Below are 6,000 nucleotides of genomic sequence, written 5' to 3' on the forward strand. Positions count from 1 at the left end.
ACATAGGAAAAACCATCCACAGCCTTTAAGGAAGAATGGAGAGAAAAATATAATTGCCGAAAGAGACCTATACCTAATCCAGTTGGGGTTTTTATTTCTTAAAAAAAAAAGGCGCAAGAAAAACCCCCAACAGTCCAATTCTAGTCTGAACTTTTTGACATAAGTCATGCAGTTTTTTGTTGGATGCGTTTCTACATACCTTTCATAGACTGCAGCTGCCAGATAATTAAATAAGTATCATGGACACTAAAGTTAGAAGACAACTGAAATAACTACCCCCTATCATAGAATAACTCTAGCCCCACTTAAAGGGATCAGTGATCTTCCCAATAGCCCATTAACTTTATGGGGTTTCATGATGTACAGCACTTCCTTTAAAAGTGGATACCTGGTAGAAAGATCAGTAGCGCAGAAGGTGTGGCAGGCACTGGGATTCACACATTTCCAATCCTCTAGGTATAGTTAAATAAATCTGTAAACGGTTTTGCTAGTATACCACCAAGCTCATTTAATAACTTGAGATGTACCCCATCAGGCTAGCTGACAAAAACTTGGTTTTATGACATTTTCTTCAAAAGAGACCCGGAGGCTGTCAAGATTTGGGTGACTTTCCCTGCTCAAACACCACACTGAGCGGATTCTTTATCGCAACGCTAATGATCAGTTCCTCCGTAGACGTACAAGATTTCAGTCTGTCTGCTTGGGTGATCAACTATGAGCCATTCTATTGTTTACCATAGGCTAAGATAAGAGAGCTAGAATATGCATGAATGGCTAATATGCAGCTGCCTAAAAACATTATGCAAACAGTAGAACAAAAGAAAATACTATTTTTAAAGCTTTTTATAATCCGTAACAAAACATGTGCAGCATGTAACAATGGTGTAGTTGCAGAAAAAAAACCCCAAATACTTACTCTCGCATACAGGTTCTGTACCACTCCAGGTTCCATCCGCTTGGCATGTTCTTGTACGTATTTTTGTTATGAATCTGTATCTAAAAAACACACACACAAAAAAATAAATCACTGGTGATTATGTATCAGATAAAACGTTAGCGAACTACATTTAGCTGTATTTACAGCAGACCTTTTTTACCCAAAAATTCTACATTTTACAAATCTACCCACCAAATAATAGAAGAGTATGTGTTTAGAGATGATTTTTTAAATGACACCTTATGAGCATATGATGGGGCGGGGGGTGTGTTTCTGGTCTTAGGATCATTGATGGTTTCTTTCGATGCATATGACAGCCGTGCCATCCTTTTAAATGACATGGTGACCCCCCCCTATAAATGCAGAGTCCCATATGCCTTTGTCCCTTTCTACACCTCCAGCTATTTTCCATCCAGTTGTGATATACTTACCTTCAGTCAGCTCAGCTACCAGCTCTGCAGAACCCTGCATATGCTTTTGCCCCTTTGCCAACTAGTTGCATCACAAGGCAGCGTGGTACTGGGTGTGTTAAACAAGACCCACAGGTCACAAAATTGGAAGCTGCTCCTAATTATGTCAAGGGGAGCATTTTCCTACCACTGACTGCCACTTTAAGCAGCCAATCTATTGTATTTTATTAAGAAAACAATGTTTTCTTAATAAAACATTTAAGTACCCAGGAAATGCCTTAATACTGATTTGATGGAATAGCTCCCCGCGACATTAAACTGTACCCTTAAAAAACTAAATTAAGTGGCACAACAATATACCACAAAAAGCTTTGGCAATAACTTACAGTCAAATGCATCCCCTTCACAGATCCACTATCTGTGCTGACGACAATACAGATTTAAATGGATAATAAAACTCTGGAGACTGAGAAACCGTATACTGAATACCCACCCTTCATTACAAGTATAGTTTACTTCAGAGCCAAAAGTAAGACTTTCAATATGTACTTGTCCGTTTGGTATATCTGAAAGACTTGAGCAGCTTCTCACTGTAACAGAAAACAAAATAAAAAACATCAGTATCCTCAGAATTAACTGTGATGGAAAAGGAAAAACAAAACAAAAAATTAGAGCAGTACCCAAAATCCTTACATTCACAAAAAACCGTAGGCTCGGGCCAAGTTGAATCAGGCAAGCAAGTTAATGTGTTAGTAGCTCCGCCAATTCGTTGGTAACCAAGACGACAATTGTAGCTCACGCTGGTCCCAACAGGAAAGTTGGCTATGCCTTGAAACGATGCAAGCAGCTCTGCGTATACAAGTCTAGGAGGAGGACCACAATCACCTAGATGTAAACAAAATGAAAAATACCTAAATTTAATTGTTTTACATTTGACTCCTGCATGATACTTGAATTACTATTATGTGTACAAAAAATGCAATGACAACCTTTTGAACATAGTATTACCGGTATGTTCAGCCTTTTTTTTTGCAGGGACAGAGAGTGGTCCCATGCCACTGCACAGAAGTCAGCCTACACATTCATGAGTACTAAGAATTAGGGCTGCAACTAACGATTATTTTAATAATCAATTAGTTGGCCGATTATTTTTTCGATTAATTGATTAATCAGATAAAAAAAATGCAATTTTTTTTCAATTTAAAATAATGTAATAAAAAAACCGTACAATTTACACTTTCATCTCTCTCTCTAGTCACCTTCTTATTTTACTGACATAATAATAAAAGCTACAAAAACCCAAACACTGTTTCTCAAACTAGGTTTTAACGCAAAGTTATTAGTAAATATTAATTCATATGTTAACTATTTTTCATATTTAATAAAAACTATGAGATGAAAGCCTTGGTTAAATTTTTTTTAATTTACCAAACTGCCCCCCGGTTATGCACATCTAACCCCCAGCTTGCCACTCTGCCCCATATATGCCTTATACCTTTTATATGCCAGATTCCACTGTGCCCCCTGATATGCCTTATACTCCTTATATGCCAGTGATATGCAACTGAGCCCCCTGATATACCTTTTACCCCAGATATGTTTTATGCCCCCCTGATATGCCTAATATCGATATGAATTTAAGGGCATATAGGGGGTATAAGGCATAATACCCCCCATACTCCACTCTGGCTCCTCCCCCCTCCCATACACCACTCTGGCTCCTCCCCCTCCCATACTCCACTCTGGCTCCTCCCCCTCCCATACACCGCTCTGCCTCTCTACCCGGCTCCGTTACTGACAGGCACTTTCACTGCAGCTTCATAGAAGCCTCAGCGTAAGTGAAGGTGAGTAACGGAGGCTGCCTGTGCGATGCAGACCCCCCCCCGGCTGACAGAGAGGATGATTCTCTGTCAGCCGGTGGGGGTCTGCACGATGCGCACAGCCAGCTTTCGTTACTGCCCTTCACTTACGCTGAGGCTGCAGTGAAAGTGCCTGTCAGTAACGAGTCGGGAGAGAGGCAGAGTGATGTATGGGAGGGGGGAGGAGTCAGAGGGGTGTATGGGAGGGGGGAGAGAGACGGAAATGAGAGACCGGCCGACAGTGAGGGGAATCCAGGTCCCCTGCAGCCTTGCGGGGGATCTGGATTCTAGTATTATAATCCGATCTCTGTTTGAGGTCGGATTATATAAGGAGAGGAGTTTTTCAGAGCATTTGCTCTGAAAACAACCTCTTTTATAATCGATAAAAATCGATTCGATTAATCGATAATGAAAATCGTTGACAATGATTTTCATTATCGATTTTATCGATTAGTTGTTTCAGCCCTACTAAGAATCCAAGCCTACTTACTGGCTGTGTGCTGACAGCATGCTGCTGTTTGAATGGCTAATTGTACATCTGGCGTTCCCTTCTGGCAGGTGATACTGCCAACGTCACCACAAAATCTGAGGAATGGAGTAGAGACCCTGGAGTGTGTATGCCGACATCTCTGATTGACTACCCCTGCTACCTCATCACACATTTCGGTACAGAGTCATACCCTTCGCTTTAAAGTTGATGTCTTGGAACGTGGCTGGCATGAACACACCAATTAAGCCCTAAATCACCAATGACGTGTCATGGCATTACATAAACTTAGAAATCTACAGCTTAAACAGTGTAACTGTAATGTCTCAACGCTGAGACATTTAGCAACACCCAATACTGCAACAGGAGCCCCGTGTGGCCCCTTCCCAAGGTGTCAATGTCTGCCATATGCAATATGGTCTTGGAAGCCTGATTTAAAAGCGCTTAGGAGGCTATTAACCATGATTGCAGCACCCACTAAAGATAAACACGTTTTCAAGACAGACATAAAAACATTGGTTATTTCTAAACTCAGGACAAATAATAGAATCTATTTAGCAGGTTTTTACATTCGCTTTTGTAGATGAGTAAACTATTTTGTTCCAAATCTTTTATTATTATACACTTATTTTTTAACGGAAATAATGCTGAATATTGTTCCCACCATCAAAAAAGTCACATGAGAGCTCAAAATATGGAATCCCTTAGGATTTCACTGGAAGGGCGCACTTGATCAAGATCAGTTTTCAAAAAATTCTGTATCCTCTTCAAATGCTGCCCATCCTCTTTCCAAAAGCGGACACTAAACTCATTTAAAAATTTTTTATAAAATTGCCAAAATAAGAAACCTTGGATTAGTCTATTTAAACTCCAGAGATTTAAACCAAATCTGGTAGCAAATTTTAAACATTGGAAATGTCATAGACACAAAGCAGCCCCTCCCATTGCACAGATGCAAGGAACAATACACCTCCTCCAGTGGTTTTCCACTTACAACCGGGGCATTATATCAAAACAGACAGACTGGAATCATTCTATTATTGATCTAATTAGGTTTGCCAGAGAGCCCCCATATACAATACACACGCTCTATTCTATGGTGAGACAAGGGGGCCGCATCATAACCCACTGTGGGACTCTAATACTGGGTGAGCAAAATGACCCAAGTGGAGCCAGATGACTTGGTCCAAGCCACCCTTAAACTAAATAGACTCCTTCCAACCTCCTCTTTTACTAAAATGGCTCTCAGAATAGCCCATGGGGCATATGGCCTCCTAAACAACAGGCCCACATGGGTCTAAAAGCGGATGACAAATGCCCTAAATGTTTTCATGAGTGTCCAACCATACAGCTGTTTTGGTCCCAAATCAGTCATTGTGTGGCGAGGAACTAGCTGGGCGCTTTTAGGATCATCTTGCCGGAAGGCATATTTAGTTTCAGTGGGAGCGTCCAGTTTCTAGACGTATACAGATGGTCGTGGCCACAGAGTGTAAAGCCATCCTGCAGTGCTGGATAGATGGGACACCCCCATCCAGAAAGGCATTTCAAGCTAAGCTCAAATCAGGAAGAATCCCAAAAAAGTTGGAACTTAAAAGATGAGGGATGAAGGGGCAAGAGAGGACGGGCAAAAGGTTTTAAGTTCTTGTGAGGCTGCGGAACTCACATCGTTAACTAGTGAGACACATTGTGTATAATGGTTTCATACTCTGGTTTATCACATCCTGTATGGGTTTTGGGTAATAAAAATTTAGGGGGATGGTTACACTTAGGTGACGTGGCAGTGCTCTGAAGATAAGGGCTCAGGATTTCTGGGACAAATCAATGGTGGGCTAAGCAACCTCCTAGTGGAAATTCGACGCTTGTGAATTTTAATAGTCTTAAACTCTCAGAAGATGGCACCAACTAATTAAGGTCTTAAGGTGCATGGGCCCTGCTGCATCACATATTTGATCAACACTCTAGTGGTTTAAACATTGTTAACGTAATTGTGAGATGGTATATCGATTTTTGACTGTGCGGCCACTATTGATGACGGACAAAAAACAATAAAAAATGTTTAAACAGTGAAATCATAGCCACTATAGGAGAGAAAGTTGTAATTTCAACTCCTTTAACGCACGTTACGAAAGTCCAACCCAGTAAACTTGTGCTTCAGGAAGAACTTGGCTGGTTCTGTAAAATGTATAATTACATCATTGATATTTCTTCAGTTTTACACTTAAAACTATGCACTATACAGGGCCAGCTCAAACCTTCATAACAAATAGCAAAGTCAGAGAGTCGAAACCTCCAATGCTCACTTTAGTG

The sequence above is a fragment of the Sceloporus occidentalis genome, unplaced genomic scaffold (genome assembly GCF_023333645.1).
Source record: "Sceloporus occidentalis isolate IW3139 unplaced genomic scaffold, rSceOcc1.0.p SCAF_33, whole genome shotgun sequence".
In the NCBI taxonomy this organism is placed as follows: domain Eukaryota; kingdom Metazoa; phylum Chordata; class Lepidosauria; order Squamata; family Phrynosomatidae; genus Sceloporus; species Sceloporus occidentalis.